We start from the raw sequence: 25,976 nt of genomic DNA, 5'->3' as shown, positions 1-25,976 counted from the left end.
GAAGTGGTTTTCTCATGTCTATTATGCCTTTGCCTCCCCAGTTTTACAGCTTGGGTAATATTCATTGCTCTGAAATCTAGAAAAAGAGAGAATATTCTCATTTCTTGAATATAAGAAGACGGCTTTTCTGAAAGGGTTTTTGCTTACATAAATAAAATATTTTTTGTCTAATATAAGCATAGCAAAGGCTATCAGTGGTTAGCAGTTATGTTGATTATATCTTCTTTGGAAAGACAAACTTTTAATATCACTTGTGAGAAGGCACAGTTATGTTTCTATCCTGTTTATGGGCTTTATATAGGCAAATATTTTTCTGGACTGCATTTGATATGATGTAATATTAACTCTTTCTATTTTCAGGATTCTTCTAAATGCTTCTGAGTCTGGGAAACTATGTTATATTCTATATACATTTAAAAATCTGATTTTGTAGTGTTATAGTTGGAGACCTTCTGTCATAACCAGTGCAGGACAATTTCAAGTAGATTTTCTTTTAATTGGGCTCTTTCAATCGTTCCAAAAATAAGGCAGGGCAATTGCCCAATCAAATCAACATTGATTTCCAAAATTGGTGTTTCTCATAGAAGGGAAAATCAAGTAACACAGAAGTAATTCACTTAAATGGCAGGTTCCTGTGATTAGTCTTGAAAACAGAATCCTATTAAACCTTGATGGGGAAGGAATCTTATAAACAATGTTATGGTTTTCATAATCTTCTACATTAGTATTTACTAAAGCATTTTTTTTCCATTTGGAGTCAGCATGGTAAAAGGAAGCCAAAGCAAGCAATCAATGTGCCAGAGCCACACCTTGTAACTCATGTTTTTATATATGATGCTTCTCTTCTCCCCTTTTCTTTCTTAATACTGTTTTATGTCTGTTTCTTTTCTTTTTTTAATTTTTTATTGTAAACACATAAAACAAGACACAAACATACAACATTTATATACATACACTTCTTTTTTTAACAGCTCTTTCGAAGTGGTCTTTTCTTACTATTTACACATATTTTAACTTTATCCTACTCCACATTGTTATCTATCTTCCCTTATTTCGTCTACATTTTACCTTGATCTTTAACATTTTTTGCCTCTCTCCTTTATTTCTCTTTCTCATTTTATGAAAAATGAGAAAGAGAAAAAATGAGAAAATGAAAAAATATGTCTGTTTCTTAAGAAGGAAGAAATAACACTTAAACAGCTTAAACAGTTTTACTTCAGAGGATTTTTGCCTAAATTGAGGTCCACATGAAGAGCATAATGATGCTATGGTCCAGCAGGTTGATCTGCTCCACATACAATTGCTGGAAAATATGATTTTGCAATAAATGAGCGTATTGGAACTAGATAATCTCAAGAATTTATATTTATTTATAACGGATGTGAGAAGTAGGCATGCTCCTTCTTGACATTTCATTAAGAAATATTGAGGCATATTCAGACTCCCTCAACCAGTCACCTTGTTTTAAGATTTAAAAATAGAGGGCTGCTTCTCTTGAACTAGGCATTTCCAAGAGATGCAGTGATTGAACAAGCACCTCTTTGAAGTTTGACAGTCCTGTTTAACAGTTCAGCTGAAGAATCCAAAGAAGTAAAAAGATGGATAGACATGAAATGCAGGAACATAGAAAACTGACTTGGAGATGGTCAAGAATCAAAACTTGAAAATACTTTAAAGTAATAAATATTTTCATCAAACATTTTAGCTGGAAGTTTTTTTTACAATATTGTCTATTAAATTGGGTGGATTTCTAAATTCACCCAAGAGCAATCCATATATAGTACAATACTGGATAGGGTAAATTCTCCAATTACGTTTATTTTGGGAATAAAGTCTACCTATCTCTCATAGTAGATAGAAAGGATTGCTTACTTTACTGCATAACTGAATAATGGAATCTATTTATTGAACATCTTATTTTCTTACTTTTCATCTGGAATATTTTCTGTCTCCTCTCTACAATTAGTTTTTCTAGGTAAAACATTGTGTTTTGAACAAGATTTAAACAATTTTTAAATCTGTCTGGGGCTACCATGCTATGTCAAATTTCATGCCCAAATCACAATAGTAGATTAAAAACTGCTGCTAGTATAATAGTTATATATGAGGCAACTCTGTTGTTTGTTTGAAAAGCATATTTGTTTAGATAGTGTTTTTAATGTGTCTGAAATGGCTGCATATTCTTTCATTATCTAGAAGCAAAACTGAAGCAAATGACTGAAGGGATTAAATAATCATCTAGGACTGGATGATTGGACACTTCATTGTACAGTCACTTGATGGCAACTTGAATTAGGACTACAAGGCAATTGGCTGGGTTAATGCAAATAAACATATGAGTCCCAAAGTGCTAAAAATTAATTGGATACTTTTAGGATAAGAATCAGATTTCCCTGAAGCAAGGCAGTTTATTGGCAACAGGAATATGTGGGTGAGTGTCCATATTTAATACCATCTGATTTGTCTACTAGCAAACATAACGCCTCCTTTCACTTCAGCAGTGAAATCAAATCAGGTCATTTTTATTTTTTTAATGATTGCCTTTGTTTTTGTTTTGTTTTTTAAAATTAGACCCCTAAAGCTTATGAAAACCATCCCATAGCTGTCATACAAGAATATTGCAGTAGGCCAGGTGTTTTGCTCTCTGTGGTTTCAGATATCCTTGAATATACGTTCTACAGTACAGACATCTAGACATCAAATAGGCCTATAGGTATCCTTTTATATACAGCTGTAACTCTATTGTACATTAAATAACCTACATAATACTTTTTAATCCCATGCTGCTCCCCTTCCCCCCTTCTCTCTCTTGATCCCTATTGGTGTATTGGCCTCTTTATATGCCTCACAAACTACTTTTATTAGAAAACAGTCTTTTTATTAAGAGACTTGTGAAAAATAATTTCTTTCTGATTCTTGACAGAAACTGCTAATTTATTAATCGTTTCAATAGTAGCTCTGTATCTCTTTCTTTCCATCCACCCTACTTCAAGTGCTGTGTAAATAACCAAGTCTTTAAGGGTTCCTGGAACATCATCTGGGTGAGAATTGTATACCGAAGGCAGGTGCTGCTATAGAAAAAAGTGTGCTTCCTGAGTTTTTGAAAGACAACAGTCTTTAATCAAGAGACCAATAAAACATAGCCAGATTTTATTGGACAGGCAGAAATATAGAAGACAGATAGTATCACAAATATCCAGATCTTATGTTACATAGAGCTTTATAAGTTTATAAATAGCAAATAGTTTATAAAATTGCATGCCTTAACAAGCTGTAGGTGACCATAAACCAAACTTAAGGGTGCCTGTAACATTGGCATGACATTTATTTATTTACTTATTTAGATTCAGAAAACCACTCAACTCTGAAATGGACTTTGGATGGCTTACATAATTAAAAAAGAAGTACATGATTAAAAATAAAAGACTCCAAGGAAACTGTTGATCCCTGATCAGTACCTAAATTTGGCAACAGTATGCAAGGTGAAATTTTTATTTATTAGTTAAATTTATATGCTGCCTATCTCACAATCGACTGATTCTGTAATTCAGACAAGAAGGAGTTGTTGCTGGTCTATAGGGATTAGGCTCTGATACTTAACATCAGGTTTTGGTTTAGGCTTCATTAGAGGCTTCCAAATGCAATATTCATATAGCAGTTGTCTAGAATGTGCTGTGAGCTTTTCTAAACAAATTAGCATTATTTCAGTTGCGTGCTTACCTTTTTCTGCTCTGTGGTTATCCTTGTAGACTGCATATAACTTGGTGTTGATGTGGCAAGCATTCTTCTAGTCAATGTATAATAATTGGACATATATCCATATTTCAAACTCTCCACTGGTAGCTAGTTGTTTTCTTGGCTCTATGAGTTAAATAGTTCTTTTTTTAATTAAGTGATTTATGTCCTGATTTCATGCCTCAATCTGATCAACAAGGTCCTAAAATAAGCTTTTAACCTGGGCAAATATAATGTGCACAACATAATAAAAATGCTAATAAAATTCATAGTGCTGTAATGCATTATATTTTTTGTCTGCAATGATAGCCATGTGAATTGTATTCTGGTTATTAAAAAGATCAAGAAATTGCTTTGGCTGTATATAGATTATGAGAGAAGGAAGAACTATGTTTGAGTAATATAGTATTTAAGGATAAGACTATAAAAATTAATGAACAGATTCATCAAAATATTTGGTTACAAAATTCAACAACTGTCTTTCACCCCAATCTTTTTCCCCCCTCTTTGTTCAGGGTCTTGCTTGATGCAATTATGTGATGTTTTGGGAGATACAATCATAGAATAAAGCAAAGGAAGACTGCATTCAAGAATACTTTCTTTAGTTTTGACTTTTCTCTCTGACATGAATCATACTGGCTTTTAAAATTATTTTATCAGTCCTTAATTGTTTATGGGCTTTTTTTTTATAGATGGCTGTCTTGAATGCCCTCTGGGTAGAAAGGCAGAATGTAAGGAATAATAATAATAATAATATGTAGTGTGATTGAACTGTTGGTTGAGGACTTAACTGCTGACATCTGTCTGCAAATGATGTGACAGGATCCTGGAGAAACCTTATAACTACCCTAATGGTACCACAAATTTGTCAATCAAATGCATATAATAATATCAAACTGTCTTAGATTGAGATTTAATTGAGAAATGATTGTTCTCTCTTGGTAGGTCTTGCTGTATCGAAGTCCCCTCATAAAAGGGCTTTCTTCAGAATTTTTCTGTTAGCCTCCAAGCAACAAAATTGCAGTGTGGCTTTTTTCATTAATAATGAAGAAAATCAATGCAGCAGTTTTCTCCCTTAGGTAAAAGATAAATAGAAAGCAGAAAGGGGGGGGGGGAAGGTAGGACGAAAGAAATACCCATCTCTCTGTTGCTAGAACAGCATCCTTTCGCATAGCACATCATTTTTCCCAGTGAGTATATTGAGACAACTTCACATAAGCTGTAGTTCTTGAGCCGTAGGCAGAACATAGTATTTAAAAGCAAATGGTTCAGACTCCATAGTTTAGGATACAAAGCTGCTTCTCCCCATTCCCTTTAAATCTGTGTAAGTCAACACATTCAAATTGCTCCCCTTCACACATTTTTTATTTATGAAATTACTTCAAGAATCTAACCATGATTCCCCCCCTCCTAATCAAGCTATATTAGTCTGTGCCATGGCCCCAATTGATAAATTGTGTGAAATGGTTATGATTAAAAATGAAGAACCACCTTTGACACCCTCTTCTTGGCAAGCCTGAGGTTGAAATAAAGCCCAGAGGGAGAAGGAGGGAAAGAGTTTAGTGAGAAGAGTATTCATTTGGTGGAAAGTTTCAGGCAGCATTTCTTTTTATTTCCTCAAGGCAAGAAGATTGATAATATACATTAGTACAGCTAAATTGTAGCTATTTGTATATTTCCCCATGTCAACATGCTTACCATTATAAAGTGATCAGAGGTTACCTTACTGTTTGATGCATCAAACTGATGCGTCTCTTTCTCTCTCTCTCTTTCTCTCTCTCTCTCTCTCCCCGACTTCAGTATTTTTTTTCCTCTGTCTGTCTGTCTTCCTCCCCGCCTCCATGTTTGTTTTTTTGTTTTTTTGTTTGCGTGTGTGTGTTGGAAAAAGCAGTTTATTTCAGTTTTTTAAAAGGAAATCCTAGATGACTGGAATTCTTTTCAGCTATTCTGATCAGTTATTTCAAGCAGAGTATGGTTTTGCAATGCCTTTTATTGTGGGTGTTCCCACCGCCTGGACATCATCACGGATGCTCTGCGCATACGCAGAAGGTTCTGTGCATGCACAGAAACGCCATGTGTGTTCTGCCCCAGCTCCGGATTTCCGAGGATATTGACACACAACAACAGTCCTTATCAAATATATTAAGTAGCAAGAATAAACAAGACCGGCCAAGGTTGGCAACCAGCCCAGAAAACAAGATATGATAAACCAAAATACTCTGATAATAAATACGAGTTGTTTCTGGCAAGAAACTTACTAATGGTATGTGACTTAAATAGGCTAAGGGAGTGGCCAATTATCCTCAAGCCCTACTCTCAAAGAGACCTCCTCCTCCTGAGTAGCCACTCCTTCCTTTTGGGAGCCCTGCGTGCTCGAGCATTGAGGAGAGGCTCCTCCACTTCGCCATCTCCACTTGAAGGAGCCTCTGGAGGTTCTAAAGGCTCTGGCTGAGTCTCTGCCTCTGGCATCCTTTTCAGCCTCCTTGCTGTCCGACGTGAGCGCTGGCTACGCAGGTTGCTGGCGCGACACCACACCAGCCTCCTCTTCATCGGGATCAGCCATGATCCGTGCAGGCCGCTGGCGGGCCACAACAACATGCGAGCGCTCACAGTTCCTAACCGGTAGCGAAGGTAAGTGGAACCCACTACTGGGGTGTGCATAGTGGTTGTGCATTTATGCACTATGTATTCCTGAAATGACAGCATTTTCAGATCAATTGCTTTTACAGATAGGCTGCATAAGTGTATAATGTCTATATGTATAAGTGTGTGACTAAATGTTAGTATCTGGAAGAGCTGAAAGTTTACAAAGGCAGTCGTCAACTTTCAGCCATTCATTTAGTGACCATTCACGTGATATAATGGCATGACAACGTGACTTATGACTGTGTTTCAAACTTACGACTGTTGCAGCATTCCCATGGCGTCATCATCAAAATTTGGATTTTTGGCAACTGACTCACATTTATGACAGTTGCAGGGTTCCAGGGTCATATGATCACCTTTTGTGACCTTCTGACAAACAAAGTCAACAGGAGGCCAGATTCACTTAATAACAATGTTACTAACTTAACTGCAGTGTTTCACTTAACAATTGTGGGAGTAAAAGTTTTAAAATGGGGCAAAAACATTTAACAGCTCTCTCACTTAGCAACAGAAATTTTGGACTCAGTTGTGGTTGTACTTTGAGGACTACCTGTACATTGCTGTTTACTGGATTAAAAACAATGTGTCAGGATTCCCTCCTTCGTATCCTCAGCTCCAGTGTGGCAACACAGAAGCACCAAGATGGCTTCAGTCAGGTCAGTTTCCGGGTTGACACAACGTGATGGACAAAAATTGAAACAATGATTGAATTATTTATTGAAGAAAAAGTAGAAAGCATGCTTTGTACAAGTTATTTTTACAGATTTATTTACTTATTTTGTTACAGCCAAGTTCTTTAACCAATCACTGCCAGGTTAGATGCAGTGTTAGGCTAATTTGTCAATAGTATATTTTGTCTCCTTCATAAATGTCACTTTCATTGACCTTATTTGTACAATACTGCAGCCCATTGGGCTGCTTCAGTTGCTTGTCAGAGTCTTTACTCTGAAATTTTTCTATCTGAAATAGAATGGTTCCATTTGGCAAAACCTCTTCTTCCATTGCAAAACATACAAAATGATACGATATATGTTCACATTTGCAAAACAAAGAAAAACCATTCTCATTATCAGTGGTAGTAGTAGCATCCTCAAAGTCAAAATTAAAGCCACAAAAAGATAAGTAACAGTAACCAAGTAACCCCAATATGCTTCAAATAAGCAACTGATTTGGTTTCAACTAACAATGTGAACCCCAATAGGAACGCTATTGTGACTTCCTGATACATAAACACAGCCTTTATGTATCTGTAAGGACAAAATAATATAGATAATACCATGACCATGCAAAAAAGGAAAATAAGCATAAGCAATTATATTGTATACAGTATCGTTTTGCAAGTAAAAAGAGTTAATAAATGGTGTGTGTAAAGATAAATTAGTGATGAAGAATTTCAAAATAACATTTTGAAATACAATAAAGTATATAATAAACAGGAAACTTGAAAAATTGGGCAAACAGAAACACAAAGAAGATAAAAATTAGTTATTAAATTAATTATTAAATTAATAACTACTTAAAAAGAGAATTGATAGTATATTGAGATGTAAGTACAGCAGTATTAAGAAACATTTCCTTTTTTTACTCCTCCATTCTTACTCTTGCCATTCATCCAAAAATATGTGACTGGAACAACTTATTGCAGGAGCTACTCTGATTATAGAGAGCGAATCACTAATTTATGAATCCAATGCTTCAATGTCCCTCCCAAACATTACATGATTGTTACAAATATTATTAAAAATAATTGTTTTTGGCTCATGGTGTTGCTTTTTCCAACACATTGCTCTCCTGATTTACAGAGCTCTGTGGATCATTTTGAACTGGAGACGATGCATGCAAGAGACACTTGTAGCCTGAATCATTTAAAATACATTCTCAATTGTGCAATATCCCTACCATAAATTCAACATGGCATATTGATTATACAGTACAAAATTATGTAATGCATAATTCCAGAATTCACATAGAACAATATTTTTGTAGACTGTCCTTCGAATATACCAGTTTCTTACTGCACTTACGACTGGCATCAGTTTTGCCATGATTAGCTAAGAGATATAAATGTACACATATACATATGTATACATGTACACATATGTATATCTATACATGTATACACAGAGTATATGAAGCTTTAAACTAGTATAGTGTCTTTATTCTTACATATATAAACATATAGGTATGTATCTATGTATGTAATTGCTCACTCCAGTTGACTTTGAGGGATTTACAAAACCTACAGAAACAATAAAATAATTAAAAACCTAAAACACTGCCTGGCCCATAACAGCAACAATAAACTGTAACAGCATTAACCCTAGGCCTGGGAACAGAGTCAAGTTTTAAGGGATTTTTGAAACCCAAGGAGAACAAAGACTGTATCTTGTCAGGTGGGTGGGTTGGTGGGATGCTGTTTTAGAGGAGGCACGTCAACTGTGGCAGAACTACTAGGCAGATGGAAATTAATGGGGATAGGCAGTTCTTCAGATAAGCATATTCTATACCACAAAGACATCTAAGAACATCAATTTGTTTAATTGTTACGTATTAATATGCAAGCCAAAGTGGATAATTCTATCACTGAATGCATTGTCGAATGTGCTTTAGTATTGATATTTACATTAAATCTGTTTGTATTTTATTTTAGTAATAGTTAATTTGCAGTTGGTGTGAGTATCATATATTTTGTAGCTTTTGATAGAACAAAGATATTTCTGACTTGAAAGTTGAAAACTGAGATCCGAGTGTCTCCATGTGTGGGGGCTCTTCTTAAACTGGAGTTTATTTCACTCAACAATAGAAGCAGTGGAAAAATATAACAGTGCAGGCTTTATGCTTTTTTATTATTTATAGTGAGACTATTTAGAACAAGTATATATAACAAAGTCCTGGTTTTTACCTGTTGTCAATCTTCCTCCTAGAGACTATATTTCCCTTTGACTCTTCTGCTAGCTGCTTTGTTTTTGTTTCCCTTTTACTTCAATTCCCTCCCCTATTTGGGAGCTTAACAAGATACAGAATGAAAGGAAAGAATGGGCTGAAATTTTACTGAAAAGGGGTCAGCATGACTTATCCCTTTCCTGGATCTGCTCAGCTGAATATCTGCTGCTTCTCTATTGATGGAAGAACCTCTCTCAGGATCTTCTGCCTAGTCGTTCCCCATTATCAGGGCTTCACCATTGATAGCTGATCTCCACCTTCCCTCTTGGGGATGAAGCCAGCCAAGGTCTTCCTTTTGATTTTTAGAACTCTTCTCCCTCTGAGTCTTCACTTCTTCCTGGTAAGCCAACCCTAGTCTTTTTTGTTTCTTTCTGACCAGAAATTAACAACTGCTTCACAACAGTTCTTTTTCTAACTTTCATCTGTAGTCACTCCATTCACTCTGTTCTGTACAAACTCCTCTCCTCTCCTTCTCCTTCTCCTTCTCCTTCTCCTTCTCCTTCTCCTTCTCCTTCTCCTTCTCGTCTCCTCTCCTCTCCTCTCCTCTCTCTCCTCTCTTCTCCACTCTTCTGTTTTCTCTTCAATTGTTAATCAGATTGAAGAATGTCCCTCCACAACTGGAGTGTATGTCCTCTGAGAACTCTATCCCTTAACATTATTTTGTGGTTGGATTAATTGGGCTGCTATCTCAACATCTCTCACATCAGCCCTGATAGAGTCAGGTCAGTTCATCAGACCTCATAATAGAACATCTGCCCTACAAGACTATAATTAAGCTGCTCTTCCCTTTTCTCTCCCTATTTGCTGACTAATACCAGCAGGAGAGCAACCATGCCAGGCCACTAAAACCTCATGTGTCACATTCATTATGCATGAAACAGTATATGTACTTAAATATATGAGTAGAGTTTAATTAATCCTTTCACCTCACACTCTTTCAAAAGCTCTAACATTTTGGATTCAATCTCCAAAAAGTACTGGAATGCACACAAATTTTGGCAAATTCTGTCTGTGGCAATCTGAAGCAACTGCATAGTTTCCTTGGATTTCAGATATGCCCTTTGACGAAGCTGCATATCTCAGGAAATTACACATGGATTTTAAGGTATTGTAGTCGGGTCCTTGTTAGTGCTCAGGATGCTCCCAATCACTTTCTGGAGTTCAAACCCAAAGTGGTTGTGCCCCCTTCCTTAAATATGTAATCTGATCACAGTTGATCAGAATCCTAAGTATTCCTAAGTAAAGTTCTCATTTGCAGAAAAGATCTAATTTGGGAGCAAGAGGGAGGGAATCCAGCCTTCTATTTATGACAACTAACATATGGACATTTATGACGATTAAAAATGTCTTAATTGCTATACTGGACAATAAATATTTTTAATGTGGATATATTGTACATACATATCCAATGTGTGTGTGTGTGTGTGTGTGTGTGTGTTCCAAAGTAAGCTCCCACATCTATATCCTGACACGTGTGTGTGTGTGTGTGTGTATACACACACATATACATACACACGTCAGGATATAGATGTGGGAGCTTACTTTGGAACACACACACATCACCACTATGTGTAGCAAATAAACACTATGCTTTAAAAATGTGCCCAAAAAACAGTGTAAAACCAGAAAAAAATGCCACAATGATCAAGGTTGCTTGTAACTAATAAGCTTCTTGCCTTTAATTTCTTCCAGGATTATTTTAATTAAAACTACTTAAATGGGAGGATGGTGTATAGTAAAGCAATGTCTCAGCCTACAGTGCTGTTTTCTTTTCAAGGCCCTCTCCAGATCTCACAAAACCTCTACAGACATTCTTGGAAAATTAAATGAATTTTAATTTTATGAAGCGTAAGTGCTTTGCTTGGAAATGTTCCTACTACCTAAAAAAAGGAAGATACTATCTTAAATACCATCACTGTATTTATAAAATACTTTACCATCTGCACAAAACAAATCAAGCAAAACAAAAATAATTCAATTCTTCTCACAGTAGGCTTTATCTTGTTATACACAGAGTAAGAGGACTAGTCTGGCTGGCTTTTTTTAAAAAAATATTCTATTGAAAAAGTATTTTGCACCTACCGTATTTTCTGGCGTATAAGACGACTTTTTAACATATGAAAATCTTCTCAAAAGTCAGGGGTCGTCTTATACACCGGGTGTCGTTCTCCTGTAACCAGGCAGACCAGCCCGAAAGACTCTTGACAAGCCTTAAATGGCTCTGGCGATCCAAGCTCTGACGATCCCAGCTTTGCCTGCTAATCAGGCAACTCAGCTGGGATGCCAGAGCCATGTAAAAGGAAAAAACTTTTTTTCTTTTACGTGGCTCTGCAAGCTCTGACGATCCCAGCTGAGTTGCCTGCCAATCAGGCAACGCAGCTGGGATCGCCAGAGCCCTGTAAAAGAAAAAAAGTTTTCCACCTCCAGCTTGCTTACCTTAGCTGCTAATCGCAACACTTGCCTTGCTTCGCTTGCCTGAATCCATTCCATCAGCAAGCCACTCCCTCCTGCAATCAAGCAGGCAGGAGTTGTGGACTTCAACTCCCAGAATTCCTCAGCCAGCAAAACAAAGCTGGCTGAGGAATTCTGGGAGTTGAAGTCTACAAGTCTTAAAGTTGCCAAGGTTGGAGACCCCTGTTCTATTGGGTAAGTTTTTTTCCCCTTTGGGATCTTTAAAAAAAAAAGTTAATTGGGGGTTTTTTTAGTTGTTCTTTTTTAGACCTAGCCATTTAAAGTTTAGGAAGTTTTAAATTTAGTTTTCATATAAAAATAAAAATAAAATAATATTTCTGCAGCTTTCTGAGATTTAGTGTGTTTCTGTAGTGTTTCACTCTAACTACACAAACACACAAAATATCACAAAGCTGTATGTGGAATTTTGTGTGTGTAAAGTATGAAAGTTGTTTTTTGGGGCTTTTTGTGGCTGTGTGAGGTTCCTGCTTGTTGCAGGGGCCATTTTGGGTCTAGCACAGCTGCTTTTACATTGTGGGTGAGCCAGTTGATGTTTTTTTATTTTTATTTGGTGTGCGTTATTAAGTCCTTATCAAAATCGTAGTACAAACTAGACTATAGTGAATTAATTAAAGAGCATTGAGGGATTTGGCAAAAGCCCTAAAGAAAAGACTGAAAGCAAATTGGAGACCTAGGAGGAGGACCAGGGAGGAACCCTGGTTGTCCTTTGGGTAAGGGAAGTTCTGTGACAATTGTGATCTTTATCATTTGGGGGACAACATTCATATGTCTTCACCAGCCCCAAAGGTTGCCTATTTCATGTTTTATTTACTCTAAATAGAGTACATTTAAATTCCTCTGAATAACAATGCAATGAAACAATTAACTTTGTTGCTTGGATACTGGCAAAGAAAGTCATAAATGGCAATCACATGACCATGGAATGCTGTAGCCAATGTAAGTATGAGGACCATTAATTCAGAAGTTTGAATGATTGCTAAACAAGTAATCATTAAGCAAGAACTCCTGATACTCTTTCAGAACCAGTTTAATGTTATTGTGATCTGTGACCCCCACACTGCAAATACTCTGTAGATACACTTTAGATAACTATTCTACTTCTGTTCTCATTTTGACATAGTGTAGCTTAAAGGGTATTGCATCTCCACAGTGATCCAGTGTCACTACTGCTTCTACTTGAATTTGAAACACTTCAAGTGGTAAAAAGGATATTGCAATGATATTAACACAGGTTGAAAGAAGCAAGATGATTTCACTGACATATTTTGCTGCTCCTAAAATATTCTGATATCTTAAACCATTTGAACTAGTAACTGCTGTTAATCTCTCCCTTCAATCACTGGAGTTACTGTATAAATCGATTGCATTGGTTAAGTGCTAAAAGAGGCAAAATGGTTTCTTTAGGTTTAATCAAATTAGAATAATTAGTTTGTTGTATGTGATTGCATTTTACAAACATTATGGATTTATTGCAATATCCAATTAAAACTTTGTTTATTTGTTTAGTGTAATTATTTTAGTTTTAAAGGAAATAAAAGATGTCCAAGAGATTTGATGGGAAGAAATTTGGGGGATATGTGATTGCTCTTCCAAAGGACATTGTCCTTATAGAACAACCATGTTTAATCTGAATATTTTATTCCTTTACTATAATATTAAGCATAACCTTAGGCTTTATAAATCAGGAAATATATGCAAAATGTCAGCTATATTTAAGCTTCAATTGAGTACTATTGCTGATACTATTGCTGTTCTCCAAATAATAATTGGATTCCTAGTAGGTTTGGTATCATCAACAGATATTTATTAAGTTAGGCTGGATCCCTCAATTTATGACCTAATTTTGGATTTCCGTGAAGATCTTGACTTGAACTGTTTTGCCAGTTGCAGAAGGTGGTCTGTAGAGCCATCCATGCAGAGGCAACTCTTTGAAGGGAATGCAGACCAGGGGTGAAATCCAGCAGGTTCTAACAGATTTTGGAGAACTGGTAGCAGAAATTTTGAGCAGTTCGGAAAACTGGCAGTGGAAATTTTGAGTAGTTTGAAGAACCAGCAAATACCACCTCTGGCTGGCCCGAGAGTGGGGTGGGAATGGAGATTTTGCAATATCCTTCCCCCAGAAGTGGGGAGGGAATGGGGATTTTGCAGTATCCTTCCCCTGCCACGCCCACCAAGCCACACCACATCCACCAAGCCATGCCCACAGAACCGGTAGTAAAAAAATTTGGATTTCATCACTGATGCAGACCTCTCTCTTTGTGTTTGTCTTTGCCTGGCTTGTTGGTCTTCATGCAGGAGGTCTTCATTGAGAGTGACTGTTAAGGGGTTATTTTCAGCTTTAGGATTTATTGAAAGTACTGAAATCTTTCTGTTGAAGAAAAAACTATAGCAAAGAATTTCCTCATAACAGATTATAAAGTAAGTGATTTTTCATCTGGGTCAAAGAAAGTTGTATCCCTTTTCTAATATGGTAGGGTTTTTTTAGATTTACAAATATTTTTAGATTTTTTGGGCAGGTTGGGTAGTAGCTAACAGATTATCACCATACTCTTATTGTGGTCCAAGGGTAAAAAAGCAATTAAGGGCCATGTTCCAAATTTTTTTTTTAATTCTTTTTTTTTTGTCAGAATACTAACAACTTTTTAAAGTTTTGTTTGGTTGGAACTTGGCTCAACAAAAATGTTTCCAATTTTGTTCATCATTTATTTTGAAGTTCAAGAATGTGAACTTCAATCCAAAATTTGGAATGATCATAATCTAGGTGTCTGTCTGTCTGTCTGTCTGTCTGTCTGTCTGTCTCTCTCTCTCTCTCTCTCTCTCTCTCTGTGTGTGTGTGTGTGTGTGTGAGTGAGTGAGAGAGAGAGAGAGAAAGCACAAGAGAATTAGTATTTTATGTCTCAGTCTTTTCACTAAAATCAAGTATGAAAAAGAATTCTGAAGTTGTTCACTATTACAAAGACTATTTGCTATCTACCCTGTGTGATGAAATGCAGTAAACTGGATTCTCTGGAGGGAGGAGGTGCCTTCCAGAGACATACGAGGGAAAAGAGAGTGAGGACAGACCCTACTTAGTTCTCAGAGGATATGAGATGCAGTTAATCGAGTGTTTAGTTTAGCAAGATTCTGTCTATAGGTGTGGAAACAATAAAGAATTCAGCTTGGAAGAATAATCATGTGTCATTCTCAGTTTTGGGACTTGACGTCATGTTTACACAAAGCACAGAACTATTTTGATTACCAGAAATCAGTATGTAACTGGTTTCATCCTAATTGGGAATAAACACATCTATGTAGCCAGATCTCATTTTATAGGGATAAAATATTGGGAAATCATGAATCTTACACTTTAAATGCTCTATAGTAAGTTAATCCTATGAGCTATCCAGGTATTCATGCTCAGGGATATTGCAGGAAGGATATATACAGTCTATCATTGTGGTATATATAATTCACCTTCCCTTAAACTTGTACACATACACACACATATACATACACAGTGTTGTACAGATATATAGATATACATCTCTTTCTCTTCAAAATGAAGAGAAATTGTCAATAGTGCAGAGGTTTTTGCACAGCACCGAAGCAAAAGCAAATTTATAAAATAATTCTCTAAATGGTATTTATACTATGCTGTTTTGGTACATAGAAATTATTTCTCTGTAGAATATACATCAAGTTTGAAGCAGGGATCAGGGACTATTTAAAGAAACACTACGCAATTTTATCTTACGTTATCACTAAACACAAAATCCATTGTGACAGTAAAAGCCATATGGATTTCAAAGATTGATTATTCATTACTAAGGTTTATGATTTTATAGCTGTTTCTGAATAATATATTTTCATACAGATTATATCTGCTTTGTCTTTTCATCATATATCTTATATTTCAAATGGCTGAAAAAATTAGAAAACATATAGTAATAGTCTAGTTAATTTAATAATTCATCATTCATCATAGTGTATACTAAGCCAGCATTTTCAATCATATAGTGGAGACATTGGACTAGGACCCGAGACACCCAGATTCAAGTTTACACTCAACCATAGAAAGTCATAGGATAACTTTGGCTGGGTTATTATCTTGTAGCTGAATTAAATTCACAAAGTAGGGCTAAAAGGAAGATATGCATGTCAAACACATTGTGTTTAATTATAATAGAGGGCAAAAGAGTTATGTTCCATGTCTGCTATTAAAAAGAAAAGTTCAAGTTTAGTTTTAAATGGAGATCACTTTGATGGTTATCATTCAAATCTGAATAGAATAGTGACTTCTTTAGGTAATGGATCTGGGAAAATTTAAAGATGATAAAGTCCCATACAAGTGCTATTCTGGATCCTTTTAAACTATATTTTTCAATTACTACCCAGACTTGGAACTGGATTCACACTCAACTGTAAGCTTACCTAGTGGCTTTAAGAAATTGTTTTTTCTTCAGAGAAGGAACAGTTAAGGGCGTCTGACTATTTATCATGAATGTAAATATAGAAGTGTGGGCTAGCCAGTGTATTTTGGTTCCCTAATGATTAATAGAAAAAATATATTTTTGGCAGACCATTTATCAATGCACTATTGCATTGCAAGATATTGCAACACAGTGATCAGTAAAATGTGCCTAGTTGGGATAAGAAGAAAACAGTGCTTTGAAACTGGAATAGTTAAGAATGATTTAGGTGCTTAAAGTGTAGGATAAGATCAGATTGAGGCAATGTCATGAAGACAAGCTGCAAACAGAAGACGCTGAGACATGTTTCTACTGTGGTTCAGTAAGGCTTTGTGGTGAGCCATGGTGGCGCAGTGATTAGAATGCAATATTGCAGGCTAATTCTGCCGACTGCCAACAGTTCGATCCTGATTGGCTCAAGGTTGACTCAGCCTTCCATCCTTCCGAAGTCAGTAAAATGAGTGCCCAGATTGTTGGGGAAAATATGCTGACTCTGTAAACTGCTTAGAGAGGGCGGTAAAGCACTGTGAAGTGGCATATAAGCTGAAGTGCTATAGCTATTTGTCACAGAAGAAGTAAACAAAAGGGTAAATGGGCATATCTGCAATATCTTGGAAAACTTTTATGACAAGAAGAAGAAATTGCTTTTTCTGTGCAAGATAATAGAAGAAAACACAGTAATTTTTGAAATATTCAAGATGGAATTCCTGATAAATGAATAACTACAGTAGATACCTAGTACAAATGTATGTTGTACTGAAAACTATGGAAATGTGCATGCTAGTTTGAAGACATAAGAGGTAAAGTCCCTCAATGATACAGAAATCTTACAGTATTTTTTCCACAATTCCAATTTTATTAAATATATTATCACTTGCAAATGTTATAGAAAAAAATACAGTTATCTGAATCCTCCTCTATTTGGAGTCGGAGTACTCATTCAACTCATAGTTTGGTTCCACTTCCACTATAAATCTGATTGTTATTAAATTCACATTCCAATATGTATATTAACCAATCAAATATATACTACAGTTAAATACTCTATTTTATGGTATGAAATTCTTGTTGATAAGTTTAAAGTTGGTGCCATTGACAAAGATGCAGAGACAAATTCCTTGTGTGTCCAATAAAGAATTCTATTCTATTCTATTCTATTCTATTCTATTCTATTCTATTCTATTCTATTCTATTCTATTCTATTCTATTCTATTCTATTCTATTCTATTCTACTCTACTCTATTCTACTCTACTCTACCCTACCCTACCCTACCCTACCCTACCCTACCCTACCCTACCCTACTTTCTAGCTAATTCTGTCTGTCTTTGCAGGAATTGTTCATTGAAATTGACACCTGATCTGAAGCCAAGTGCCTTCTCTAGAGAAAAGGCCCCTACCTTGCTCTTCTGATAAGACACGTGAAAAAAATACTGGCACAAGATTACCTCAGGTAGCCACCAAGTGTAATTTTTCAAGTCCACTACCACTGGCCTCCAATGGGCTGGTTCAGGGCCAGTGGGAAAGAATTTGAATGCTTATTTGGGATACAATTGTACTAGTTGCAGAAAAGAGTATTTGCAGCACAAAGCGGCAAAAGGCCCACAGAAGCCTCACCCACCCACCTAGCATAATATCTCATCCTGGGAGATCAGGGCCTAGTTAACTCTACCTGCATCTCTCTCCCAGTTGTACCTTAGTATTTTTTAAAGAAATCTTTTATACAATTTCTTTCCTGTTCAAATTCCCTGTTCACTGTTTGATGTGCCTTTTTGTATAGAAAACTGGACATAGATATTTCAGAATAAATAGTTTTAAAAAGCAAATGAAACCATTCATAAACAACTCTTTTCTTATCAGGCTGCAAATTAATGCAGGTAAACCAATATCATCAAAGAAATCATTATGACAGCCTTTTGTACATGAATTTAGTAAACATGGAATAATAGATACTGTATATATATATAATTAGCCCTAATATGTATAATTTTTAGTCACTCATTACTGTTAACGATTGCTAAGGATCCAATCATTCTGCACATACAGTAAATGGAAACATATCCATATTGATATTTTAAGGAAAATTCATAATTTAAACATACCAATAGAAAAGGACCAGTGCAGAACACAGAATGATGGTTTTAATCTGTAGAGAACTTCGAGTCCGATTTAATATTAAGTGAACAAAGTTTAAAGGTAGTTGCAGTACAACAAGTTGAACTAATTAGAAAGGAAAGCGGTTGGCATCCCTCTGTGTTGTATTCAAGTAGTTACTGGCGAGTCATTTGTGAGGTTCTTTGATTTGCCTTATTGCACTGAGCAGAAGGTTGAAGCTGAAGGCTCAAGTGCCGATTTCCAATTCTGCATCTGTTAATACGAAAGGAAAAACAATGATTCTAGGTTTATGACAGCTAAGTGTACAATATTCATAGAAATACTGAATAAATTTCATTCTATTTTCTATTGAAAGGACAACTGGAAAAGAATAACAGAAAAAAATGACAAAGAAATGCTTTTTGGTTTTAATAATGCCCATTTGTCTTTTTCCAATATAATATCGTAAAATTATTTCTTGTCTTTGTTGTTCCCCCAGCAAAAAGAAAAAAGTACTGACATTTCAGTTTCATCAGGAGAGACATGCTAAGTGTTGGATTTCATTATTGAAATGATAAGTCTTACTGAGAATGATAAGTCTTACTGAGAATGAGGGAAAAAACAATATTTTAAAATGGAAGGGACATTTTCAAATTTGGGGAGTAGACTAATTAAATAGCAAGTAACTTAGTAGTAACTTAGATTAAAAAAATGAAAATCATGTTTATTGCTCATTGAAACTTTAATAAAGAGGCATTAGCTTATGGTATAAACCAGAGGTCAGTTTCCTGCATCATTTACTTTCTCCGACCTGGGTTTGCAGACACACAATCAGTTTAAAGTTGTGGCACTGTCTGTACAAGCTTCTGCAAACCCTTACATTATGTACCTGGGCATGATCTTGGTAAAGTTTAAAAAATAGGCATCTATCTTTCATTTTTGGATACAATGAAATCACTCCTTTGAATCCAGTGTTGAAAATACTAAGGTGCATATTTTTTGAAGCCTCAGCATGGATGCTTCCAGAACTTTACCATGTCTTTTTAAAATGCATATGGGAGAACCTTCTGGGGCTGCTGCAACAGTTTATCCAGTTCTATTGGTCAACACATTTGTTCAGCTTTCTCCACATGTTGGCAACACTTCCCAGCTAAAGGGATTTTTTTTTTCATTTTCTTACTCCCTGAATGTGTTCTGAAGCAGGAATGACAGAGATTAGATGTGTCCTACTGAAGGGCAAGGATTTTGTTCAATCTATTATATAAATAATAACATAATCAATATTTGCAATTCACTTTATAGCAAGATAGAAAAAACTTTTTAAAAAATGAAATGGGCAGGGTCCATGTTTTAATTCCTGTTTGTTCCACTATATATGTTATGCTAAGTAGGTTTCAGCCTTTCAATTATATAGCAACCAGATTCAATATGGTCCTTTGCTGTCTTACTAGAATCTATATAGCATAGAAAAGTTAGATTATTACATAGTGTGTGCACCCATTATTTCACTGCACCACATATATAACATTCTCTCCCAACAAATTTCAAGTTCAGGAAGATTTTTCTTCAGAAATGTAGTTAAGAAAAATATACCAAAGGGAAGATCACAGGACCCATTATAATCTAAATCACAAATGGATGTAATTTTTAAGATTATTTTAGGGGCAGTGGCAGTTATAGTAGACTTGATTTTTCAAGTACAATAACTATGTATTTTCTTTATTGCTCAGAAATCATAATGCATTTTTCCCAAATAACCACTATTGTCCAGGATGTACTAAGTCAGAATCTTGCTTGCAAAGGATAGGTCATGGAAACTAACATGACTTATACAATAAGATCATGAACCATATGAGATTTGGCCAAATGGGTATCAATTGCCACAATAAGAACTGTTAATTCATGTAGCCATTCACGTTGCTTTAGTTTAAAATCCTACAGTCAAATGCAAGGAGATATTTTTGTGACATCCGCTTTGATCTCTCACAGTTGTAATTGCACAAACCAGCCCCCCCACAATCAAATTGTACCATAGAAAATGCTTACAAAACTATGGTTTATAGTGTTAAATCTAGTAGAGTTATATGTTTTAATCTCCAGATGGTTCCAGAGAGGTTACACAAATTTGATCATAAGACAGGAGGAACAAAGTTAATGGGAAATCTGTACTCTCTGATGCTGGAAATAAGGTGTCCCTGATGTATAATTCAGTAAAGCAAAACAATTTATACTCTAGTATATATATCAGCAGACTATAGCTGGCAGAGATAAAGGATAGCTAGTATACATACACAGTATTTTTTTAGGTCAGCAAAAGTGACGAATGTGCAGGCTCGGCATTCAAAACAACTTTTATTTCCCTCTAGCAAGTGTGACCTACTGCATAAAACATTATTGAACAAAAAAGCTACCCTGGAAACTAGGCTTTACAATCCCCTAATGTTGCTTGTAATGTACTCGCAAAGATTTGATCCTGAGCTTCTTAAGCAATGAATGTTCTTAAATTACTGCTCTGCAGAACAGCCATTCTGCATGTTGTGAACCAATTCTCCTTGTTTTCATTCAATTTTAGTAAAATTTGCATGGGTGGAATATATAGTATTCTTGCCCTGATGGCCAAGAAATCTGCCTGTCCCTGTATGCATTTGTGGCCTTCCTGGCTTTCCATGCTTCAATTACATCCTGAGGGAACTCAAAATGGGAAGATATGAGCAGCTAGTAAGATTTCAGAATAATAAAAAACACAGTAGAAATAACATTAGCATCATTGCCTTCAAGCAAGATAAAAATACTACCAAGAGATATTTGAAACGAATGCTTGGATATCTTGGAAATCAGGGGGTTTCTTTTATAAAAAAAAGTATAATCTTTTTTCCCCTAGAGAAAGAAAACTTTTAAGAAACTAAAGACCAAATTTTAATACAGCATTGCTTGGAATTGAATGAAACAGTTTATAGGAAGTGGTAAATAGTTTAGCATGATTCAAATGGTTCCTTAGCATCAGTTTCTCAATGTATGCAGATCGCATTGGCTTCTTTTAAGTTACAAACTTGTTTCACACTTTGTACTAGGCAGTAACTAGGGTATGGTTTAGAATGTGTGAACATTGCCGCAGTTTTGCACTGATCAGTGCTTTTGTAAAAATTTAGCCAGTTATGGCTTATCAAACAAACCATAGTTAAGAAAACTGTAACTTGGTATTATGTATGAAATACTCAGAGTCTGTTATAGAGTAAACATTGTTTTCTGCGGATATGAGAATCTCTTGATGGAGACTTCCCTGAAGCATAAAGATAATTGTACAAGTTAGTTAGGCCAATTATATATCTTTCCCCTATGATATGCATGTATTTGTATGTGCAAAATGCTTGTGATTTGGGAAAGGACATAAGACCAGTATCTTTTTTCTGTGGAAGGAAAATCAAATAGGTGGGACTATTTTAAAAATTCACATTTCCTAACCCTAGAACTCATTGTTCCTGCCCCTTGCTAAGTCTTTTTAGAGACAAAAGATCCCAAAAGTAGATTTTTTTTTTGAGTTACCTATCCAGTACTCTTTCATGCCCTGAAACAAATTTAGGAAAGGATGCTGGTGTGATCTCTTTTTTTAGGAATGATGAATTTACAATTTGGTGATAACACTAGCCCTGATTGTGCATTTGCCTAACAATATTAGCTCCGGATTGTGGGCAATAAGCTGACTTTGTATAAAAAAGAACAGCACTTGGGGGGGCCAAAAGCCCTACTAAGCAGGTATATACAAAAGTATGAAGGCTATTGCTTAACGCATTGTAAGCCGCCCTGAGTCTCCGGAGAAGGGTGGCATATAAATCGAACCAATAAATAAATAAATAAATAAATAAATAAATAAATAAATAAATAAATAAATAAATAAATAAATAAATAAACAAACTAAAGGACTCCAACAGGGTGAAGTGCAAGCTGTGTATGTAACTCTTGTACCATTTTTATCCAATTCCATTGTTGTAAGAAGGAAAAGACGTAGGAGATAATTAAAGATCAAGATATTTGGTGGAGTGAAAAACTCACACAAGAAGCTCCTCCAAACGTCTTGATTGTTAGCTATCTATATCTGACCAATGAGACATACAGAACAAGGAGAGAAAAGGAATATTTCTCTTTCGTCTTTTCTTTCCTCCTGATAACTCAGTTGCAGTGCAATAGCTGTACCACTGCTTGTAAATTGATTCATTGGAATGCTATATTAAAATTTGCTGTTTAGTTTAGATTTGTAAGATGTTTGAGCATTTCTTTGAGAGCACAAGATCCTGAGACCATAGGAGATGTAGTTTGTCCAAGCAATTCTGTAGTATAAACTACTCCTTTGTTTTTAAACACCAACTTTTTAGTTTTTTTATTATCATTTTTTTGGAGAATGAAAGACAAGGAATTTTGGAAACTTGGTTTTTTTCTTTGTTTGAGGTCATGCAGGATTTAAAAGGATGTTTTTGGAAGAACTGGAGATTCTTTCATAGCCTCAAGATTGAGCTGTAATAAAAAGAATTTGCAGTTTGTAAAAGCACTCATTTGAAATGGATTTTTATTGGTAAAGGTGAAACATCAGTGTAGCAAATAAATATTATACTTACTAGAATCAAAGATTCATTTTTTTCCTAAAATAATACACCTTTAAAATGGAAAAGTAATTTTAGATTTACTGGGAAAGAAGGAAAACCAGGTGAGGTGGTGATAGATTGGGGTTTTTTTGAAGGGGAGGTATCTAATATGCCTTGAGGAAGAAGAATAGTCTTAAATTCAAGGTTATCTTTCTTTCAGTGAGTATGAGTGATATATTTTTGAGCGACAAGCAGACCTGTCTAAATCAAGGTTTAGATAAGTATGATTCATATTTATGGCATGGATGCGGGGATTAGAATAGGTGTGCCAACATTTGAAGCAAGCATCTTTGATCTACAAGAAGTAGAATTTTTTGGTATTTATGCAACCCTGATAGGACAGAAAAAATAATAAGTAGGAATAAAAATTTAGAAAAAAACTGCAGTGATATATAACCTGTAAATGGAGCTCATCATGCTATCGAAATAAGAACTATACCATATTCATACTCAGCTCAATCAGGTGAAAAAAGAAAGCACAGAATTCCACAAGCAGGATGGTGAACTTATATTTTGCCTTACTCACTCAAATTATTCAACTTTTTTTTTTTTTGCTTAATATGTGGAATGAATTCCATTTAGGCTGTTAGTTTATAGTCCAATGTAGATGTATATATAACATTATAAATAGTAGTTGAAACCCTATGAGTGAGTATGCCTTATGAATGCACTGCAAGATGAAATGGCCAGACTGTAGGAATCAGAGAAGTAAGCGTTGCATGACTCTAAACTTGGCATTCTGAAACAGCCTTCATTTAAATGGCAACCTTATCATATTCTGTTTCTTTATTAGTGAGATTGATATATTGCCTTTCCTAAATGCACACTGCACTCATCCCTCCATTTTTTTAATCCCACAGTAACCATCCTGTGGGGTAGTTCAAGATTCCATGGCTGAAGGCAAGCTAGAACCTGCGTCTTCCCAGTCCTACTCCAAAACTTCTGTTCTCTTCTTGGAAAAAATGAGGCACATTTACTGAAGATATCAATTACTATGACAGCCTACATTGGAAAAAAAGTGTATTCATACATGGGTGTTATCCATTTTCTAAAGGTTAACCTCACAACATGCTGAATAGGAAAATTCATGTATAAATTTATATTAAGCTCTGTCAATTAGGGAGGGAAAAATGTAGAGTAGCTATTTTGAGAGAAGGTGGGAATGTCTTAATCACAGGGGAAGGTATGGATTCAGCAGCTCACTGCAAAATAAAAAGCTGTTACAAAACTGTTTTCCTTCATTTGTTCTTTTGTGTCAGATCACCTATTTTATATTATCGTGGTTTCTGTAAATTATCACTAAGGCCCTGATTTGTAATACACTGACTGTGTTTACACCTTGTGTTAAGACATTTTTAGACACTATTTATTGAATAAATTGCAATTTACTAGTTTTACACAAGCTAAAACAAGAAAATAAGTTGGATTTGGGCTTACATGTTGATCCAATCATGATGGTTTATTCAGAAAACTGTGACTAAAGAAGCAATGGCTTAGTACAGCCTGGAAACATCATGGGAAACATCCTTCATTCTAAGGAATTAGAAAACTATACACTTTTAATGATGGGAATGGAGACAAAGGCACACTAGGGAGTAGACGGATTTCTTTGTGTGTGACCTAGCAGGCCACAAGAAAGCAAAAAGCAGTACATGAATATTCTGGATTCCATTTAAGCATTCCAGCTTTGCAGTTACTCAGCTGGTATGTTGCAGGAGCCCAGCTGCCTTTTTCTTCTTCGTTTATTCTGCAAAAAATAATTAACAGAGGTTGTTTAAAGACAAAAAAAGAATGTTCGCACTAGTTTCACTCTTGGTGTTCAGTCATTTGCTATCTGTGGTTAAAGAGTATTAGCTTTTCTTTTCCCCCTGTCAGGAAAGCCAATAATGCAACAATGGGAAGAGGAAACAATCACACTAACTCACATCAATGAAAAGAAAACCATTATAAAGGAACAGAACCCTGGAATGGAGAAGAAAGGCACCCAGCAAAGAGATAGTGCAGAGATAGTGCAGACAATATATCACATGCAGCATGTGACAAGTTTCTTACTTGTTCCCTCAGAAGCCTGTTACCACTTGTTCGTGATGTCCTGACACTGCCAACTGCATGTCACAGAGAAATGAGTCAGGTGAAGCTTTCGTATGATATAAAAATCAGTCATTGGCCAGTATTATACTTGGTTATTGGATGTTGTATTCTGGTTTCTTAGTAGAGCACAGTAAGACTAGAGAGAATATTGTATAATTTCAGGGGGGAAATGAGAAATAAACTACGGCTACCAGATCTGGACAACCACTGGATGGTAGCAAAGAGATCTAGATAAGTGATCTTTCTGCCATCCTGTGATTAACTGGACTTTGACAAATTCCTGGTTATGTTTTCATGAAGAATTAAACTTTTGGGGGTCAGTAACCTTGATTCATAAAAACATTTCTGTGTTTAAATAACATACGGATCATGGTCTGCACAGCTGTAATTTAACTGACATTATGCAAACATCACAAATCAGACCAACCAGATTATGGATTAAATATGTGTAAATTTAGCTAATGTGACTTAGATTATGTGTGAAGCTAATTAGTATTATTATATTTCTTAGAAATAGCTGCATCAGGTCATCTTGACTAATGTTACTTAAACAATTAAGCAAATGGCTTGTATCTAGACAAAAATGGACATACATTTACTTCTATCAAACAGTTTCTCCACGCTTGTCTCACTAAGGACTATTAGTTGGAGGAAGGACAAAACAAATGAAAATTATGAAAAGAAACAGAAGAGGGGAATATCCAAGAGCTTGAACAAGGGTTATATGCTGTACCATGAGTGCAGCCATTAAAGGGAGGATGGAAAATGAGGCATTAGGCATTGGCATAAGGTCCTGCTAATGGGAAAGTTGCCCACCCCCAGAGAGATCAATTAAACAAAAGAGCAAAATAGAAGGTTTTGAATATGAAGTGTTGAGGAGTCAAACTAGAAGAAATTGGCTTGGCTGCTCAT

The 25,976-nt window shown here is 35.6% G+C and overlaps 1 protein-coding gene and 1 long non-coding RNA gene across 8 annotated transcripts in view; both read left to right on the top strand.

Annotated features, from left to right (window-relative positions):
* LOC117678686 (VPS10 domain-containing receptor SorCS1) overlaps nt 1-25,976 on the top strand; it is a 415,591-nt gene that overhangs the window by 31,973 nt on the left and 357,642 nt on the right. The window lies entirely within an intron of this gene.
* Nucleotides 1,389-24,634, top strand: LOC117678687 (uncharacterized). 2 transcript variants are annotated; one of them, XR_009620346.2, is made up of 4 exons: nt 6,155-6,366; nt 6,995-7,037; nt 17,577-17,695; nt 23,834-24,634. It is a non-coding gene; the product is annotated as an uncharacterized LOC117678687 (long non-coding RNA). The 2 variants fall into 2 exon arrangements; XR_015728648.1 differs by lacking the exons at nt 6,155-6,366; nt 6,995-7,037 and adding an exon at nt 1,389-3,482.

The sequence above is a fragment of the Pantherophis guttatus genome, chromosome 6 (genome assembly GCF_059756535.1).
Source record: "Pantherophis guttatus breed Tessera chromosome 6, ASM5975653v1, whole genome shotgun sequence".
Lineage (NCBI taxonomy): Eukaryota > Metazoa > Chordata > Lepidosauria > Squamata > Colubridae > Pantherophis > Pantherophis guttatus.
The sequence above is the reverse complement of the archived record's forward strand: the minus strand, read 5'-3'. Positions and strand labels throughout refer to the sequence as shown.